The sequence below is a fragment of the Arachis hypogaea genome, chromosome 15, assembly GCF_003086295.3.
Source record: "Arachis hypogaea cultivar Tifrunner chromosome 15, arahy.Tifrunner.gnm2.J5K5, whole genome shotgun sequence".
Classification (NCBI taxonomy): domain Eukaryota; kingdom Viridiplantae; phylum Streptophyta; class Magnoliopsida; order Fabales; family Fabaceae; genus Arachis; species Arachis hypogaea.
Window position 1 is genome coordinate 43,124,190 of NC_092050.1, and position 22,373 is coordinate 43,146,562.

The window sequence follows — 22,373 nt, forward strand, 5'->3', positions numbered from 1 at the left end:
TTTATTTACATTTTATTTTATTTTGCTACTATGAGCTGCATGTTTCTTCCGTCAAATGACGCGTTCACTTCCTGATCCACGCTTGCTAATATTCGATCCTGAAATTGAAAGGACAATTTCACGAATAAGGCGAGAACAGCGTCGGTTAGCCCGCTCTGAAGGCAGATCTGAAAGTGAATCTGAGGAAGAAACCAGCCCCCGTTCTACTGATTCGGTTGTTTTACGTGCAGAAAACATGGCAGCTAGGAGAGTTATCATCCAGGAGGAAGGAGCCCCTGATTTTACAATGCAACCGTTTCAAGCGCATCATGCAGCGGTAGCTACAGATTTTGAAATAAAGACCGCACTGCTAAATTTGATGCCCAAGTTTCATGGCCTACCTGCTCAAGAGCCTATCAAGCACTTGAGAGATTTCCAGGCAGCCTGTTCTACTGTCAGGCGTGATGGCACTGATGAAACTTCAATTCTGCTGAAAGCTTTTCCATTTTCTCTTGAGGGAAAAGCAAGAGAGTGGTACTACATTCAACCTCTAGCAAATATATCCAACTGGGATACACTCAGAAAGGAGTTTCTGGAGAAATTCTTTCCATCTGAAGTTACTGATAAACTGAGGAAGGATATCTCCACAATTGTTCAGGATGACAATGAGACTCTCTTTGAATACTGGGAGCGCTTCAATAATCTTCTGGAAGCATGCCCCCATCACATGATTGACAAGATCGTGCTACTCAGCTATATTACACAGGGTATGAGGCCCCAAGATAAGACCACACTGGAAAGTGCCAGCAATGGGTCTATGAAGAAGTACAAGACCACTGATGAAGCTTGGCAATTGATCAGTGATTTAGCTGAATCCACTAGGAACCACAGACAGAAGCAAGGCCGTTCAAAAGCTGTTGCAAAAGTATCTTCTAGCAGAGAGATTGCTGCTCTAACTTAAAGCATCTGTGAAATGACCAACTTGCTGAAGCAAATGCAGTTGAATCAACAAGCTCAGCAAGCTCACCCTCCTCCACCACAGCAAAACCAACAACTAGTCCCACAAAAAATTTGCGGAATCTGTGCTGATTATAGCCATTACACTGATGAATGCCCGCAGCTCCAACAAGAAGACAACATGGTGGCATCCACTCACAACTTCTATGACCGCCCCAACCAAGGGTACAATCAAAGTGGAAATAATAACCATGGATGGCAGGACAATTCAAACCAGAATTTGAGGGACAACAATAACAGAGGAGGCAGAGATAATCAGGGAAATCAGAAGTGGAACAATAACAACAACAGGCAGCAAAATCAACCTTACAGAGCACCTTACCTAAGGCAGAACTAAGGACCACAGAGCAATCCGCAGCAGACCTCTCAATTTACTCATTCTTTGTTATCTTCTAATGAAGATCTACTACAATCTTTTGAGAAAAGATAACAGACAATGGAAAACAACATCATGAATAGTATTAATACCAGTCTGAATGGTCTCACCTCTACTCTGCAAGCTTTTATGACACAATTTGGATCAACACAAAATTCCAGTAACCAACCTTCAAGCACCACTGGAATCCCCTCTCAACCATTACCCAATCCAAAGGGAGGCATTAATGCCATCACCCTAAGGTCCGGAACCATACTGCAGGAGAGGAATCAGGAGGAACCAAGCTCACCAGAATACACATCAGCTTAAGAGGTGGTAGAAATCGAAGATGTTGAAGAGGAAGAGGATATACAGAACACAGCTGAAGAAGAAACAGCTCAACCACAGGAGGAAGCACCAAAAGGCGCAGGCACCACAGAAAACACTACTCCTATTCCATTTCCACAACTTGCAAGAAAGCCCATGAAGTAGCTGGAACCCGATCCTAAAATGGTAGAGATATTCAAAAAGGTTGAGGTAACTGTTCCCCTTTTTGATGTTATTCAACAGGTACCTAAATATGCAAAGTTTCTAAAAGACTTATGTATCCATAAAGACAAAATTAATGAATTAGAAACTATTCCTTTAGGTAGTTCTATATCTGCTTTAATGGGAGGATTACCTGAAAAATGTAGTGATCCAAGTCCTTGCATAGTTAGTTGTACTATTGGTGGTGTAGTAATTTATGATTGCATGTGTGATTTAGGAGCATGTGTCAGTATAATGCCTTTGTCTATATATTATGTTTTGAGGCTCCCTCCCTTAAAAAGGTCGGCAGCTCGTTTTGTGTTAGCAGATAAAAGCATTATTACAGTGGCTGGAGTTGCTGAAGATGTTTTGGTGAACATTAAAGGGCTCACATTTCCCACTGATTTTTATATCTTGGAGATGCCCCACAATGATTCGGATAAGCCATCATCAATCCTACTTGGAAGACCATTCCTGAATTCATCAAAATTCAAATTGGATGCTTTTTTAGGAACATACTCCTTTGAAATAGATGGCCGCATAATAATCTTCAATCTGAATGGAGTCATTGACAACCCCCCAGAAGATTGTTCTATCTTCCAGTGTGATGTCATAGACGAAAGTGTGGCTGAAGTTCAAAAAGAAGAGTTTGAAGAGAGGCACACTGGACAAGGTCCAAGTGTGGGGACCCTCTTAACTGACAATGGGGGCACTTCGCCATTTTCACAAGCCCCAGATAATCCAGAGCCCGCCCATGATCAAAAGTTAGAATTGAAATCTCTCCCTCCACATCTCAAATATGCTTATCTTGAGGATGAGCAGAAGCTTCCGGTTATTATTGCAAGGGAACTGACTTCTCAACAAGAAGAGCAGTTACTTGATGTACTAAGGAAGCATAAGAAGGCAATTGGGTGGAGTTTGGCAGACATAGTGGGAATCAACCCTCAAGTATGCGAGCACAGAATATTTTTAGAAGAGGGAGCAAGACCTGTCCATCAACCACAAAGAAGATTGAATCCCCACCATCTTGGAAGTTGTCAAAAAGGAAGTGACCAGACTATTGGAAGCAGGTATCATATATCCCATTTCAGACAGTGAATGGGTAAGCCCAGTACAAGTGATGCCCAAGAAATCTGGAGTCACTACAGTGAAGAGTGAGCATGGAGAGCTCATAGCAACTAGAGTTCAGAATGCTTGGAGAGTCTGCATTGATTACAGGCGTCTCAACCAAGCTACCCGTAAGGATCACTACCCACTTCCATTCATTGATCAAATGCTGGATCGCCTGTCAGGTAAATCACATTATTGCTTTTTAGATGGTTACACAGGTTATTTCCAGATTCATATAGCTCCTGAGGATCAGAAAAAGACTACTTTTACATGCCCTTTTGGGACTTATGCTTATAAGAGAATGCCCTTTAGCTTGTGCAATGCACCAGCTACCTTCCAAAGGTGCATGATGAGTCTTTTCTCTGATCTTATTGAGGACTGTATGGAAGTTTTTATGGACGATTTTAGCGTTTATGGTGATTCTTTTAACCTTTGCTTAGAGGGATTATCTAGAGTATTAGATAGATGTGTTAATACAAACCTTGTATTGAATTTCGAAAAATGCCACTTTATGGTAAAACAAGGGATTGTATTAGGACATGTGATATCTAATAATGGCATTTCTGTAGACCCAGCAAAGGTGAATGTTATTTCTAGTTTACCTTACCCCTCTTCTGTGAGGGAAGTTCGTTCGTTCCTTGGCCATGCAGGTTTCTACAGGAGATTTATTAAGGACTTTAGTAAGGTGGCACTTCCCTTATCCAGATTACTGCAGAAGGATATTGAGTTCGAGTTCAGTGAGGATTGCAAACAAGCGTTTGATAAGCTGAAGACTGCTCTAACTCAAGCCCCAATTATGAGAGGACCAGACTGGAGCCAGCCGTTTGAAATCATGTGCGATGCTTCCAACCATGCAGTAGGAGCAGCGCTGGCTCAGCGTGAAGGTAAGGATCCTTTTGTTATTGCCTATGCGTCTAAGACTTTAGACACTGCTCAGTCCAATTATACTACTACTGAGAAAGAGCTTCTTGCTATTGTTTTTGCTCTGGATAAATTCCGAGCTTATTTACTTGGTACTAGAGTAGTAGTGTATTCGGACCATGCAGCTCTAAAGTATCTATTAGCTAAAAAGGAATCTAAACCAAGACTTATACGTTGGATACTGCTGTTACAAGAATTTGATTTAGAAATAAAGGATAGGAGTGGTAATCATAATTTAGTAGCAGACCACTTGAGTCACCTTGAACATATTAAGGATGATTCTACTCCTATAGATGATAATTTTCCTTTTGACAACCTGCAAGCAGTATTCGAGGTAGCCCCTTGGTATGCACCTGTCGCTAATTATTTAGTTAGCCGCACATTTCTTCCACATTTTTCTAAACATCAAAGAGACAAGCTGAAAAGCGAGTCTAAATATTATATATGGGATGACCCATATTTATAGAGATGTGGCGCTGACCAGATAATTAGACGCTGTGTGTCTCAATCAGAATTCCAGTCCATTTTAGAGGCCTGTTACTCATCTGAGAGTGGAGGACATTTTGGCCCTCAAAGAACAGCTAGAAAGATCTTAGACTGCAGATTCTGGTGGCCTACTCTTTTTAGAGACGCTGCTGAGTTTTGTAAATCTTGCCCCCCATGCCAGAAATTTGGTAATATATCCAGGAGGGATGAGATGCCTCAACAATATATGCTCTTCTGTGAAATTTTTGATGTTTGGGGCATTGACTTCATGGGTCCATTTCCAAATTCTAATGGATATTTTTATATATTGTTAGCTGTGGATTATGTTTCCAAATGGGTGGAAGCAATTCCTACCCGCACTGATGATGCTAACACTGTTGTTTCCTTTGTGAGAAACCATATTATACGTCGCTTTGGATCACCACGAGCGATCGTGAGCGATCAAGGCACCCATTTTTGTAACAGGAGACTAACATGATTGATAAAGAAGCATGGGATAATCCATAAAGTTGCAACAGCTTACTATCCCCAAACTAATGGGCAAGCCGAGGTGTCAAACAGAGAAATTAAGCGTATCTTGCAAAAGATAGTAAAGCCTCATAGAAAAGACTGGAGCACCAGGCTACAAGATGCACTGTGGGCATATAGAACAGCATACAAGACACCCATTGGGATGAGCCCCTTCCGCTTGGTTTACGGAAAAGCTTGTCATCTCCCAGTTAAAATAGAACACAGAGCCTTCTGGGTAGTTAAGGAGTGCAACATGGGAATTGAGAATGCTGGAGTTGAAAGAAAGTTGCAACTGCAGGAACTGGAGAACCTTCGCCTAGAAGCTTATGAGAATTCCAGAATTTACAAGAAAAAGATGAAAGCTGTGCATGATCAAAACATGAAGAAGAAAGAGTTCAAACCTGGAGATTTTGTCCTCCTTTACAAATCTCGACTAAGGCTCATGCCCGATAAGTTGAGATCAAAATGGGAAGGTCCATACAGAGTAGAGAAGGCTGAACCGTACGGAGTTTATCACCTAAGCCATCCTTCAAGCTCTGAACTTATTAAGGTTAATGGACAACGCCTGAAGCTATACCATGGTGAGAAGGTGCAGAAAAATAAGGAGCTTGAGATCTTCCGCTTGGAAGATCCCCACATCGCAGTAGATTGAGCTAATGGAGCGTCCAACTTACGGACATTAAAGCAAAGTGCTTGGTGGGAGACAACCCACCGCGGTATGATCGTTCTTTTCTTCACTTTTAGTTTTTCTTCTTTAATAACTCTTCTCTTTATTAGTGCTTTTGTGCTCTTTCATTTACATGTCTTTATATTTCCTTAAAAAAAAAGGGTTTTCGTCACGCGACGCGATCGCATCAGCGACGCGTCCACGTCGCAAGGGCGATGGAGAAAAAAAATAAATGAACAGAGAGTTAGCTGGAGTGTGGCTGGAGGCGTGCCAATGGCACAAATCGACCCACACGACCGCGTCCCTGACGCGTTCGTGTCGCATGGGAATCATGGCCTCCCACGCGACCGCGTGCCCCACGCGGCCGCGTGCCCTGAGTTTTCGACGTAAAAGGGTGCACAGTAACATTCTGTGTGAGAGTGATGCTGGATTGGTGCTGGAAGCACAATCCTTGTCACGCGACCGTGTCGCCGACGTGGCCGCGTCACCCATTTCTAACGCACACTCACGCGATCGCGTGACCCATGCGATCGCGTCACCCAATTTTGGCAATTAAAATAAATTGAACAGAGAGTTGTGCTGGAGCGAGGCTGCACTTGCGCCAGCAGCGTAACATGGGTCACACGACCGCGTGACCGACGCGATCGCGCCTTCCTTACCTGGAAGCGCACCCATGCGAACGCGTGCCCCACGCGGCCGCGTCGCATGCGCCGCACAGCTCAACCTAAAATTGCCACATACCTTATCTTCCCCCCCCTCCCAATCCTAATTTTTCTTTTGCCTCCTTATTTCTTCCTTCCCCTTTTCCCTTTCTATCTCACCTTTCACTCTCTATCTCTCTCACCACCATTAACAAGGTTTTACCTTCTTCTTCCATCTTCTCTTTTCTATCATTCTTATTATTTTATGTATATATATTATTATGTCCTTTTCTTTTCTTTTTCTTTTTAATTTTTTTATTTTATTTTTCTTCTCCTTCTTTTCCTTTTTACATGGTGCTAGAAACTTTTTGGAGTCATCATCCCTCAATATATGCTTATGGATTATTACAAATTATTTGACATCTATTTTTTTCTTTCTCCTATTTAAGGGATTGCTTGCATATTCATCTTCATATTTTGTATACCCTATTCACCATGCATGCTATGTGTTTGTGAAAAAGCTCATATGGCATTATGCACTTCTCTATGCTATACTATTCAATGCTTGCTTTTCACAACTTTCCCTTACTATTATATTAATTGAATTTTATTGTCAATAAAAACATTTTGGCTTGTTACAAAGTATTGCTTGGTCTATGCTACTCATGCCCTTTTCTGGCATGCCAATAAATGCCTTGCATCCACTTGTCTTTGTATGCACCAGTTATTTTCCACTGTTGGCTTTTCATATGCACTCGAGAGCATGTGTTAATGTCATCTACATTTTGCTGTGCATCATTCACCTTCTTTTCCGTTTCCTTCCTTGCTGTATATCTCTTTAAATTTAATTTTCTTTCTCTTCCCTTCTTTCAGGATGGCCACCAAGAAAGGAAAGGAGAGAGCAACTTCCAAACCACCAGCAAGAAGAGGAACTAAAAGAGCATTAGTGGCAGAGCCTTCTTCAACTGCACTCAAGCCCTCAACAAAACGAGTTAAGAGGATAATAAGGGTTGATGAAAAGGAGAAAGCCTTTCCAGCAAAGGACGCTGCGCGATTTTTCAATCGCTACTGTGAGCAGATGTTCCCTATCCTGGCAGAAAGGAACTATAACAATGAATACCTTCTTATCCTCCCGTCCAATATTGCCACCTTTGTTGAGCCGCAAATTGAGCGAAGACAATGGGGTTTCCTACAGAGACAGCCAAGGTAGGTCAATCTTTCTTGGGTAGTTGAGTTCTACTCCAACTTCTACATGCCGACCTTGCAGTCTGTTTATGTCCGGCAGAAGCAAGTCCCCATCACAGAAGAGGCCATTCAGCAAGCTCTGAGTCTTCCCCCTATTCCAACAGGAATGGACGCTTTTCAAGAAGCCGCCCTTCAGCGCCAGAGATACCAATTTGACTGGGACTCCGTTCTCGGAATCATCGCAGCACCTGGCAGCTGTTGGATCTACAGATACCACCGTACCCGCCCTAAGGGAATCTTGGCTTCAGCACTTACCTTGGAGGCTCGTGTATGGGCACAGATCATGTCCTATTACGTCTTTCCGAGCACTCATGAGTCCTCCTTCACTGCGGACATGGCTGTTCTACTATGGTACATCCTTACAGACCAACCTCTGAATCTCTCAAGACATATCCGGAATGCTATGGAACACGTACAAATTGCGGGCAACTTACCTTTCCCCGCCTTGGTCTCAGATCTTGTCTCAGCAGCCGGAGTCTCCTACAGAGCTGGGGACACCAAAGCCATGCTTCCACGAGATGATCAGTATGTCCCTAACGGGAAATACCTCAGACTCTCAGCAGCCACTACAAGCCTTCCTACTGCTCCAGTTGAAGATAATCCTTCTTCAACACCACAAGCATCTACAACTGAGAATTTGCTCCAGCAGTTAATCGAACGGTTGGATCGGCAAGAACAGAAAGCAAAGATGAGAGAGCGCCGTAACGAGCGCCGATTCAAACACCTCAAGGAGCTACTCAAGGGACACTTCAGAGACTCAGATACCCCAGATTCCACTTCCTTTACTAGCACAGGGAGCTATGATGGTCCCGATGATGGAGATACTGCTACCAGCCCACCCCTGTTCTTGACAGATGGCACCGAGGACGGTGCAAAGCCTTAAGTGTGAGGAGGTCGGTCAGTACCTGACTTCCGGAGGTAATTTCTCTTCGCTAGCACCAATAATTAGGATATTTTAGTTAGATTTTCTTTCCTTTATAGAATAGAATAAATTGCGTAGGTTAGGATAGTTGCATGCATGTTCTACTTGATTGAAAAGACAATAAGTTTCTTTTTAAAATCTATCTTTGGAACAAAATTTCACTAATTTTTCAAAAAATTTTTATAATAAATTTGCTTGAGTTGTATTTGAAACATGATATTTGAATTAAAGAACACACAACCTGTGAAAGATTTAAGCCTTTATGTATGGTTACATTATTTAACCATAATTATTTCATTCTTGTGTGTTTACTTCTCTATGATTGTAATCTATATTTTGTTTTATCTTATATGTCCAATATTTATTATATTCACATGCTTGCACATGATTGAGGCCATTATTTGTTATTAACTCACTTATCCCAAATAAGCCTACCTTTTACATCACCTTTGTTAGTCCCTTGAGCTTTTAATCCCCTCTTGTTCTATAACCACATTACTAGCCTTAAGCAGAAAAACAAATAAAAAAATCCCAAGTGAATCTTTGGTTAGCTTAAGATAGAAATTATGTATCAACTAAAGTGTGGGAACATTGGGTAATAAGGGAATGTATTTAATTTATTTGAATATGGGAAATTTGGGAACCTACTCATGAAAAGAAAAACCAAATTAGAAAATAATGAAGAATCTATGTGCATTGATACGTTATGTTTGCTTTTATGAATTAAAAAAAAACAATAAAAATTATATATATATAAAATAAATAAGGGGACAAAATTACCCCAATGTTAATGTTAATCAATGCACATGTGATAAATTAAAAAGAAAAATTTGGTACATGAGTATGGGAATCATACAAAAGTGGGAATTATGGGTAGCTAGGTATGATTTTAAACTTGTATAAAGTATGTATATGTTAGGTGAGATCTTAGACTAATCAAAGATTCACTTTGTTAGCTCACTTAGCCTTATATATATATATACATCCTTACCTTTACCTTAGCCCCATTACAACCTTGAAAAGACCTCATGATGTTTGCATTGGTATATTAGCTGTTGTTGATTGGTTAGGAGAAGAACAAAAGTTAGAAAGCATGATTAGAGAAGGATAGAGTGATCACCCTATACACTAGAGATTAGAGCATACATACATTATCAGTGAGGGTTCAATACTTGAATTTTCATGTTCCCTGCTTTCATGAGCTATCTTCTTGCACTTTTATCCATTTTATTGTATAATGATAGAATTAGTGGAATTTGATTTGTAATTGTTTTGAAGAGCTTATTTACTTTTGATCAAGTGGGCAAGAACCATATAGTTGCATTTATTTATATATATATATATATATATATATATAGGTTTGCATTGCATTTCATGAGTTTCAACATGTTCATACTTATTTCCTTATCTCCTTCAATTAAGCATGAGGACATGCTAATGTTTAAGTGTGGGGAGGTTGATAAACCACTATTTTATGGTTTATATTGTGTTTAATTATGTGGTTTTATCATGATCCTTACCCACTTATTCATTAAATTAGCATGCATATTAGATTTCTTTCCGGAATTTATTACATGTTTGAAAACTACTTCCTAGAGACTTTAATTATTTAATTTTAATTCTCCTTTATTCCATTCGATGTCGTGATCTATGTGTTAAGTGTTTCAGATTTTATAGGGTATGAATGAGTTGGAGATTGGGAAGGAAGCTAGCAAAAATGGAAGAAACACAAGAATTTGAGGAGATAACCAGCGAGAAGTGACGCGGTCGCATGGCTCACGCGACCGCGCGAAGGAGAGCAAATCGCAGCGATGCGGCCGCATGGCTCACGCGGCCGCGCGGATTGGAAAGCTCAAGCGACGCGGTAGCGTGGACGACGCGAACGCGTGGCGAGGAAAAGCGCAAGTGACGCGTCCGCATGGATGACGCGATCGCGTGACATGTGCGATCTGCATAATCTGCAGAATTCGCTAGGGGCGATTTTGGACCCTATTTCGACCCAGTTCTCGGCCTGGAACAACAGACTAGAGTCAGAGAATATGCAGAAACGAACAACACATTCATTCAGAGACAGTTTTAGATCTAGTTTTACTCTCTTAGGTTTTTCTCTCTAGGTTTTAGAATTTTTAATTTTCAATTGATCTTAGCATTGGAACATTGAGAAGAGTTAATTCATCATCAAGACTTCGTCATTCTAGTTCGTTTTCTTAACTTGGTTTCACTCTTCCATGTTCTTTGTTTTGTTCAATTTTGTTATTTGAATACTTTTATGATTAATTAATGCAAGGATTATTTCTTTTTAATTCAATTTCAATTCCAATAATCATGTCTTCTTTTAATTTCCTTTCATGTGCTATGGATTTATTATTTACAATGCGTGAGTAGTTTCTTTACTTGATGGGGAGTTGATTAAAAGGAACTCTTGAGTTGGAAGGATTAAAGAAAAAATTTGTAATTGGGTTAAATGTTGGATTGCTATCCTGTCACCAACGCCAATCCCTTTGAACTAAGTGGGTTGCAACTTGTGAACAGATCTGGCATTCCAACTTGTTTGACTTTCCCTTACCTAGTAAAGGATAACTAAACAGAACAACCATTAATTATAAATTAATCTTACAATCACTCCATCAATAGTAGAAATTCCAACCAATCAACTCCCAGTCAAGACTTTTACTCATATTAATTAAATTTTCTCAATTTAAATTCCAATTTACTTAACTCAACTTTTTTGAACATATAATTAATAAGATAGCACACTTTTCTACAACTCGTTGGGAGACGACCTGGGACTTAAAACTCTCAGTAATTTTTAATTCAAACTCTCTGTGACATACTTCTAAATTGATAGGCAGATTTTCGGTGAGTTAAGAACTATACTTGCAACGTAACCATTTTAATAATTTTTAATTCATCAGCTTCTGCGTCTCATCAGATATAGAGTTATTTTTTATTTTTGCTTTTCTGTACGAAGTGTGAACATATTAATCCCTAATTTAATTGGGATTAGATAAAAGAAAATGAAACACATACACAATATTTGTAAATAAAAAATTTTATATGTAAAATATTGTTATTAATTTTATAATAAATTTTAATTTTTGTATTAAGACAATTTGTTACAAAATATTATTTTGTTTTGTAATATTTGTTTGTTACAAAATTATTTTATAATGAAACTTATTACAATAATTTTATAATAACTATTTTTTTTATAAAATTATTTAGTACGTAACAAAATTAATATTTTTTATTTTTTATATAAATATTGTAATTTTTTGTAGTGATAGAAAAGAGAGATAATAACACAAAAAATAGTTAGGGTTATAATAGAAAAGAGAGAACATAAGAAAAGAAAATTTCATTAGTATTTTTAATGATAACATTGAAGAGATAAAAATAAATAAAATTGAAACTGCCCGAAACGGAGACGATAAAAGTTTGCTATGTATATATTATAAAATTAATTAAAAGCTTTGTTTGATATATATACATATAATATGCGGTTGTTTTGTCGATTTTTAGCAAATCGATGGTGGTTCGATATATAGTAGTCTGGGAGTAAAATTTACTCTTCTGTATAAGTATCAGTTTTTTAAAAGTGCATCAAAATGTCTTCGATTAGATGAGTATTGGGTATAAAAATAAATTAGACTTTATAAATCAATGAAAGAAACAAAAAGGTAAAGTTTTCGAAACGAAAATGTGCTGAAAACGGAAAAGTTTGCACTGAAATTGAAAAAAAGTAATAAAATGTCTTTGTCTGGGTTAAAGGGCTTTGACATGAAAATCTAAAGTGCAGAAATGTAAATTGGACGAAGAAGATAAAGGATACTTGAAAGATAAATTTGCTTGAAAGATAAAGTTTACAAGAAGATAAATTAAAAGAAAGAAAACATGGAAGGAACCCTACAGAAAAGTTACTCGATCGCAGACTCAGGGATTCTCTGGGATGTGAGTGTGCTTGAGTATTTTCTGAGTTAAAGTTCCAACCTTTATACCGTAAAACTTCTTCGTATTTATAATCTACTTTTGGTAACTGACAACTAATTACCATTAATCACAGAATCACAATCTGAAATGCATACTCCTTGATAACCATTTTTGTCTTTTAGCTGTACACATTTTCCATGATTTTCTCGCGTGATAAAAGCCTCTAACTTTTTCACTACCATAACTGCTCGATCTACTTATTCGAACATCTTAATCGGTTACCTGTCTCAAAAATCTTGTTCGATTTGGCCTATTCAATTTAATAAAGTAAATATAATCGAATCTGCGTCGATAACCTTCAACCCACGCTTATGCGTGTATTTTTTTGAAAACTATCTGAACTCTTCAATTTCTTCATCACTTCGAACTACCTCGCTTTAATTGAAAAATAATTTTTCGATCAACAATGGTATAACAAATGAATAGCTAATATAAATAAATATGAAAATAAAAATAAAAAAGAAACTGTCCAAAATTAATAGGTTCGAGAGTCTTCCTCTCAGATTGAATAAATCCAAATTGTAATACCCTTAAAAAGAATTAGGTAGGGTTACTTTAGGTGATGGTCTCCCATTAAAAAACATGAGGAATTGAAGATATGGAAAACATTTTATCGGTGCCTTCTTTTGGTAAGGTATGGTCACCGAATGAGGAAGACCATAAACAAAGGTGGGTAAAATTTAATAATCATGTTACATATGCATTATATAAAAAATAAACCACCACCTAATAAGAATATATCCTTGATATTTATGAAAAATATAATTTAATTATATTGTTATAAAGATATTTAATTATTTAATTATGATAAATTTGAATATTTTGATATAAAATATGATTATTTTGATAGTTGATTATTTTGTTAAAAAATATATAAAATAATATATATAAATTACATAAATACATATTTTTTTTAGTTTTTTAGCGTTTATATTTTTTAGAGTTTAAAAAACATTTTTGTAAATCATTATGAGTTATAAATACTGATAAATATAATTATTAATATATCTCTCTATCAATAACTTAAACTTTTAAAATAAATAAATAAATATATATATAATATGAGAATTCTATGAACCAAATGTTTAGTATTCAATTTTTACTAACCCTAAAAGAAATTTTTTTAAGAGACATTTTAGATATAATTATTCATATATTTTTATTTATTAATTAAATTTTAAGATAAATAGTTTTATAATATCAAATTTATTATATATGAAAAATTTTTTTATAGTATTTTTTAATTCGATAGATCAAGACTAATTCGTCGTGAATCTATCGGAGATTCATAGCTTCATTTAAAAGTTTGTCGCTGATCAATAAATTACTGGATACGTAATTGCAAGATTTGAAACTTTCGGCCCTTGACACTTGATTAAGTAGAGAAGTGAACTAACAATTTTATTAACCCAAGTGAATTATAGAAAAAATTGTTATAATTAAGCAAAAAATAAAACTAAACCTACTGATAAAAAGAAACACATTTAAATATTAATAAATGAAATATGAAATCCAGACTAATTTTATTATCCGACAGATCTTATATAAGATATGATACGGTGTAAAAACGATTCTTGCAAGCATTATCGATCATTATATAAATATAATTTTAAATAAATGTCGACAAATATAAGTGCCATTGAGATAAGCAAATAATTGAAATTGATATTGACATGAACGGCACAGAGCAAACCTAAAAAAAGAATAACAATGTTACGTTGACATGATAACTACAACTAAAAATAATTGGTGAATTGTGGGCAACGATTTTTGGACATGCTTTTGTTTCTTTGTGTTTAGTTTCTCATAAACACACATATAGGCTTACGTTATCATCATATACTCAACTATTTTAGGATTCATTGAATCAGCATTCATTCGTTAGACAAGAAAAAATCAGTCTGTTAAACAATATAATATACATAGGGTAGTAAAATTTCAAGAAACTTGTTTTTCTAAAAATATACATAGGATAATAATTTTTTTTTTTCTAAATTTTGTAAAATTTTAACTGTTCATATCTATATATAAATAAAATATCTTAATGATTCAATATTTGAATTAATAATTTATAAAAAAAATAAAAAATACATAATTACCACCAATGAAAAACTCAAAAAATTTTAGTAGTGAGACAAAAATATATTAAATTATTTTTTAAAAAATATCTATATTTACACTATATGTAATGAAGATATAGAAATGGAAAAGAATTAGTGCACAACTTTCTTTTCTAAAATATTGTCATTTCATATAATTTCTAATTTTTTTTTATTATTTTCAAAACTTGAACTCAAAATCTTATAAATTATAAACAATTTGTTATTCTAAGTTTTCAATTAATTGTATTTTTACTCTTTTTACACATATTTAATAAATAAAAGAGAGCTGCTACACATTCAAGTCTTTTTGACAACCAATTAAGTTAGTCCAAACCCAATAAAAATAAGTTTCATTAGTTGTATTCATGCTCCAACTACGTAAACGTTTCCGTGTTTCTCTCCTCCTCCTTCTTCTTCTTCTACTTCTTCGTGTTTCTCTTCCTCCTTCTCGCATTCCTCTTCCTTCTTCTTCGTATTTCTCTTCCTTCCTCTTAGTTTTATTTCTCTCAAGACAGTAAATCAAGAAGAATTTTGAGAAAATGAAATAAGAAGGAAAAGATAAAGAAAAAAGATGAAAAAGAAGAAGAAGAAGAAGTGAAAGATGAGGAGGAGAAATTCAAGTGAAATGAAACCAAATGAACCTAAATTAAACTAAGAAATGAACTGAAACTTCTTAAGGAATAAAAATTTGGTCAATACTTAACAGCAGCATCAAGTGAACCTCAGTTAATTCATAAATGAACCAAAATTAGTTTAAATTTGAATAAAAACTAACTAAAAAATCACACATGAGTAAGTTCAGCAAATTCAAACAAAACGAAACCAAATAAACCTAAATTAAACTAAGAAATGAACCGAAATTTTTTAAAGAATAAAAAATTTCGTCAATACTCAACAGCAGCATCAAGTGAACCCCAGTTAATTCACAAATGAACCAAAATTAGTTCATATTTGAACAAAAACTAACTGAATAACCACACATGAACAAGTTTAGCAAATTCAAACGAGACGAAACTAAATGAACCTAAATTAAACTAAGAAATGAACTGAAATTTCTTATGGAATAAAAAATTTGGTCAATACTTAATAGCAACATCAGGTGAACCTCAGTTAATTCACAAATGAACCGAAATTAGTTCAGATTTGAACAATCAGTAAAAAAACTCAATCATCAACAAAAATACATCGAATTTATTTCTGGATCCAAATGACCTCAAATAAACTAAAAAATGAACCAAAATTATTTAATAATAGTACCAGAAAAAATAAGAACTAATAAAGATGTTAGCAAAATGTTGGTGTTGTTGGTGATGACGATAACGAAAGAGAAATAACGAAAAAGGAAAAGAAGAAGAAGAAGAAGGGAAGAAGAAGAACCTGCTTGCGCGAATTTGAAAGAAGAAGAAGCGATGGCAGTGAACGTGCGCACGTGAATTTGAAATAGGGTTAATTACTATTTTGGTCCCTAAGGTAGGGGCTGAAAATCTTTTTGTCCCCGGCCTTTTTTTAACTACAAAATGGTCCCAAAAGTTTAATTTAGTTTTAAAATTGTCCTTCGGACAAAAATACCCTTTCCCCTTCTTCTCCAAAATCAACCACAAAGCAGAGGCAGAAGCAGAAGCAGAAGGAGAAATAGAAGCAGAACCAGAAAGCAGAAGCAGAATCAACAACAACAACAATGGATAATGAAATCACAGCAACAATAAAAGCAGAAGCAAAAACAGAAGCAGAAAGTAAAAGCAAAATCAGCAACGATGAAACAACAACAACAATGAATAATGGAATCACAGCAACAACAAAAGCAAAAATAGAAGTAGAAGTAGAAGTAGAAGTAGAAGTAGAAGGCAGAAGTAGAAAGGAGAAGCAGAAAGCAGAAGCAACAACAATGAAACACCAATGGATCTGCTGGCGTCCAACGAGGAGCATCGATGACTGTCCAACCTCGCGGATTTGCTGGCATCGACGTGACCTTAGTCCAGCGGCAGCGATGGGACATGGCTCGATGGCGACCGATGACGGCGGTTCGCGATGAGGATGACGGTAGGGCGTGGTTGGACGCGGTCTTCTTCAGCGCCTCCGTTCCTCTCTTCTCTTCCTCTCCGCTTCTCTTTCTCTCTCCCTCTGCTCTCTCATCTCGTGTCGTTAGTGTGAGTGAGATCTGGAACCCCTCCCCTCTCCCATTAGTGTGACCGAACAACAAGGAGCGGCAGCGGCGGCGGCGGCGGCGGCGAGGAGCAGCGGCGCTTCCCCTCCCCTTCCCTACCTTCCCTTCCCCACCCTCTTCCCTGGAAACCCCTCCCCCCAAACGAAGCGTGATTCCCGTCCCCCTTAGCTTGTTTCCTTTTTTTTCTTTTTTTCTTTTAGTTAGGGATATTTTCAGAATAAAAATAAAAAATTTGGTCAAAAGAACAATTTTAAAACTAAGTTAAACCTTCGGGACCATTTTGTAGCAAAAAAAAGGTCGAGGACAAAAAAAATTTTCAGCCCCTAACTTAGGGACCAAAATCATACTTAACCCTTTAAAATACTTGGTTGGACTTGGTTAGGATTATGACTTAAATGTAGAGATTTATTCTAAATAAAATAGCTGATTAATAGGCACGTTAAGCGTATTATTACACTAGTATTTATAATTTGAAGTTAGAATTATATATAATTACAAAAGAAACAAGGTTGCAAAAACTAAACCGGACAATGATTCAACCAGGATCGAACTATGATTGAACCGGTTTAATTAAATATAAAATAAAATAATTAAAAATTAAATATATAATTTTAAATATTTAAAATTTTATAATTTTTACATAATAATTTATCATTAAATTATTCACAAACAAATTCAAACATCTTATAAATAAAGATGTTTTAAATCACTTATCCATCTTCAAAAATAAAACTTTTTTAATTAATTTCTAATCAGCAACGACTAAGTGTATTACATCAAATTAGAGAATTTGGTTTAAAACAGAACAAACCCTAAAAAGGTAAGGAGAACTACCATTGGGCATCAAGAGCAACATACTTATGGACATGAACCTGAATATTAAGACTATGGACATAATTAACATAATTAAAAAGGTACCATCAAGATCCTCAAGATTATGTTAATCCATTCAATTAATCTGAACTTTAACATTATGTCAATCCATACAATTATATCAATAATCAACAAAATTATTTCAGAAAAATTAACTCAGAGAACAAACTAACAAGAATCAGAAAAATTAATAAAAATACAAAAATTAACTCACAAAATGAATTAATAAGAATAAAAATAATAAACAAGGATAAAAAAATTAACTCAGAAATCAGAATAAAAAAAATTAATGCAAGAAAAAAAAAGGACGGAAGAAGTAGTGGAAGAGCACTTATCGAAAAAGAGAAAGTGATGGGCAAGGAGAGACATTCACGCTTCAAAGTGAGAAAGACGGCAAGCAGAGACATCCACCACAATGAGCATAGAGGCGGCCGATGACGATGAGAATAGAGGCGTGACCTTTTGGCAACGCAAAGAGAAGTCAGAAGAGTAGACCTTCGAATGGTGATTGGCGAGGTTTACTCGAGGAGAAGAGCAGACCTTGGTGGTTGTCACTGCCGGGTGGTAGGGGCTGATGGTGGAGGCGTGGTTTTGCTGATGGTAGGGGTTACAAAAATTACGGTTGTGATTTGGGGAGAGAGAAAGGAGAGGGAAGTGTTTTGCACTTCTGCTTGTCTTATGCTCATTTTGGCCTTTTGGGTTTTCATTTTTTTAAGTATCAAAACGACGCTATTTTGATAGTGAAGATTGAACTACGACTTTCAAGAATCAGGTTGGTTCAGTTGGTTCACCAATTAACTATCGATTCGATCATTTTTTTATAGGACAGTTTTGGAGGTCAATCAGACTAGCCAAGTGACCGGTTCTCGATTAACTCAATCGAACCAGTCAATTTGGTTTGATTTTCAGAACCTTAAAAAAACAAAACTTATATGTGAAAAGTGTATTAATATAAAATAATAAAATCTTCCAAACTATTAATCATTGCAATTTTCAATTATTAATTATCTCCCACTTAATTAAAAAGCTCATTTATTACAATATTTATTGCATAATTTTTTTAACAAAAACAACTATTACAAACAAAATCATTTAAGAGTTAAAATTTTCTAATAAATTATCAAAAGAAAATAAACTATAATACTCACGTAGTAAGTCTTTAACATTATTAATAAGATCAAACTTTTTTTCAAAAACCTCTTCCGTCACCTAAAAATCAACCAAATTGATACTTTCATAATCAATTGGATCATATTGCAGCTTTTACTAGTTTTACTTTTTTGAATTTCTTTCAATAAACCTTCTATTTATTTTTCTACATCATAAGAAACCTTAGGACACTTTTTAATATCTCCACCTATCTTGTCAACTGTTTTTTTATTCTGTTAATTCTCCCTCGTTCAAATATATGACTTTCCGTTCATTACTTCTAAAGCAACATATCTCTAAGTTGGATCCATTTTTCTCTGAATATTAGAAGTTTGTGATTGAAAATATTGTTGGAATCAATAGGATGAGAAACTTCATTTGAACCAACAGGATTTGAAGTCGAATTTATTCTCTACATTATTATCCCTAGATGCTTTTTAATTGATGTTCTTATTCATACCTAAAAATTACCAATAATCTAGTACCAATATTATAGCGACTTAATAATCTCAACATAGATAGAATAATACATAACAAAAAAAAAAATTAATAGTAGAACCATAAGAAAGTCAAAGAAAATCACTGTAAAACTAAAAACCAAAAAAGAAATTAGAGACAATAGAACCATAACATATCAATAATGACTAACGACAACAATTAAAACAACAATAATTGAAGAATAAAAATGAAAAATTACAAATTAACAATCTTAAACCAATTAAAACATCAATTACAATAAAAATATCTTCTCGAGAATAGAGGACAAGGAGCATGACAAAAGGATGGATGCGGCTGAACTGGAGAAAATGTGGCTCGGACTATTGTGAAACTAGAGCTGATGAGGATTGTGCGCGACGGAACTGAATCAGAAGAGGGTGGAGTGTGGAGGAACTGGAGCATAGAATGAATGGACTGCGGTGGACCAGAGCCACCACGGCGGGACAACGGCTGTGCGATAGAGGAACGGCATGAATCAATAAGTTGCAGTATGGATGGCGAATTCGAGCAATGGCAGAGACGACCGTAGTGGAGAAGGTGGCTTCAAGCAGTTGCGACGGTGGTGGTTATACAGCGATGACTGGATGGAGCAAGTAAGGAAGTGAGGAAGGAGCTCAAGACCAAGAGGCAAAGGAAAGAGAAAGAGTAGTGAGTGAGTGCTGAGCCTGGTTTAGGATTACCATTTTTTTTAATTAATAAACGAAACAACATCGTTTTTTTCCAAAATGTGAAAATCGGCCGGATTCGGATTCGATTCCACCATGAAATTTTTGGTCAGTTCAGTAGTCCAATTACAATTTTTAAAATAGACAGTTATGCTTTTTGACCAAATTGCTTTTCTCGCCGATTTACAATTTGACGAGTAGATTCAAGCCAAATTTTAGAACCTTGATTTAAAAGCGTTATTTCATTTAGGATCTTTTACTGTGAAAGTACTTCTGAAGCAAAAATCTTTAGTAAACACAGAAAGATAATAAAATATGTTAATAAGACAAAAATAATAACATATGAATTAAAAATTTTAAAGAGAGATCATTTATGGATGGACGGTGCATCTTATGAAGTAGGAGTATTCATGGTCGGGTGAAACTGGATTTGATGTGACTTAGACCTGACCCGAAATATATACCGAGCCTATTTGTTAGACTCGAACTTGGCTCTAGACCCGATGAAATCTACACACTTTCGGGCCACGATTATATCGGATAAAAACCGAGTAAAAACCGTGCCGTTAACATTACCTTCTTGTAAGCTAGCATGTGAAAATACCAAGACTCCAACCATTATTTGACATGGTAAAATTCACTTAGAAAAATATAACAAGAACCAATCCTTCTCTAAAATTAAAGCATAATCACAATCAATACTAATATTGTCTAATAACACCAAATATTTAAATCAATACAAATAACACAATATTATGTATTAGTCTAGTTAGTCTTATGCATTTTAAACATAAAACATTAACTTATAGTCTTATAATGACTAATAACACAAAATTTAAGGTTTACAATATTTAAATTCCACATAAGAATAGTCATCATTCATCACTAATAACACAAAATATTAATTGTGTATGATGACCGAGCCACCGGACCGAATTCAGGTGACCTGAGTTATGGCTCGGACCCGACCCGAAATAATAACCGGATCTATTTTTGAGATCCTTACCCAACTTTAAACCGGGTAAAATTACACCAAATTAATTCTTAAAATATTTGGGATTGAAATGGATCTTCGGATCGGACAGGACCATATACACTTCTATTATGAAGAGAGGGGTCTTGCCCCATTGGAATTTTGAACAAAAGTAAAAAAAGTATATATATATATATATATAGAAAAACCCAAAACAACCCCTGACAATTACCTTGAAAGACAACGAGGCCCTTGACAAAAAAAATCCAATCCGGTCTCTGATAATTATCTCGAAAGGACAACGAGGTCCCTATGCCAAAAAAAAGTCAATGTTATTTTTTTTAGCACAGGGGCTAATCAGTCCAAAAAAAAATCAGGGGTCAGATTAGGTGGTTTTTTTTTGAGACCTCGTTGTCCTTTCGAGATAATTGTCAGGGGTCGGATGTGGTATTCACTCTTGTTTTTATTATTATATTATATTTGCCCAGATAGACAATTTTTTTGAAGTTTATGTTTGAAAAAAATTTTTATTTTGTTTAATTTAACTTGCAACAATATTTATCTTGTTAAATTTGATTTAATATTAAATTAAAAATAAATAAATCAATTTAATAAAAAATTATTAAGTATTAATAGTATATTTTCTTCAACTTATCAGTTAGTTAATTAATTAATTAGTTACTAAATAAAAATTTAATTTTCTAAACATAAATAACATTATTGATATTTTTTTGTCTTCATAAAAAATTATTTGATATAAGAAGGAGTATGATCCATCTATTTATAATGAATATATGTTAGATAATATTGATGTTAATTTTTATCAAAGTAATAGTAGTGGTAATGATAATGACAGTAGTAATAATACATTTTATATATGCTGTATCACTTGATTTTTTGGTTTAAATAGTGAAAATAAAAGTGACGATAATTTTAACAAAACAAATCTGTAATAAATTTAGGCAGATTTTGATGATTGATAATAAATTTTAATATTTTATGTTTAATTTTTTTTGTTATTTGACTTTTGATTTTGTATTTAGATAAAATTATAATATTGTAGTTAATGTAATACTTTTAATTTAAATATAATATTTTAAAATTTATATTAAATTATAATTATATTTTAGTGTATATATTTATATTTTATTTATTATTTTATTATAAAATTACTTTTCAATTGAACTATAATTAAATCAATAAACTAATAAATTAATAATTAAAACAGTTTGATGATTGGTTTAATTTTCAAAATCTTTGCTTTTAACATAAATACGGTATAAATAGTGTAAAAATTCGAATTATTTATGTACTCAACTAATGCTATGTGTATTTTTATCAATTTATTTTGCTAAATCAATTAAGGCACTTTCGTATCGAGGACGCCTTTACATTTAGGATTTTTTTGTGTTGGAAGATATTGTTCCGATTAGTTTAGACTTTAGAGCCTTTTGTGTGGCTCCCTTTAAAATTTTTTATACTAAAGCATTTTTTGCATTTAGAACCTCCTATTCAGCAAAAAACAATAAAATATGTCAACATGGCGCGAAAACAATGGCATATAAAAAGTAGTTTATA

At 34.9% G+C, this 22,373-nt stretch overlaps 1 non-coding gene across 1 annotated transcript; it reads right to left on the reverse strand.

The window, feature by feature from the left end:
* Nucleotides 1-604: 604 nt before the first annotated feature.
* Nucleotides 605-712, reverse strand: LOC112753105 (small nucleolar RNA R71). The gene has a single exon (XR_003177503.1). It is a non-coding gene; the product is annotated as a small nucleolar RNA R71 (small nucleolar RNA).
* Nucleotides 713-22,373: the final 21,661 nt, after the last annotated feature.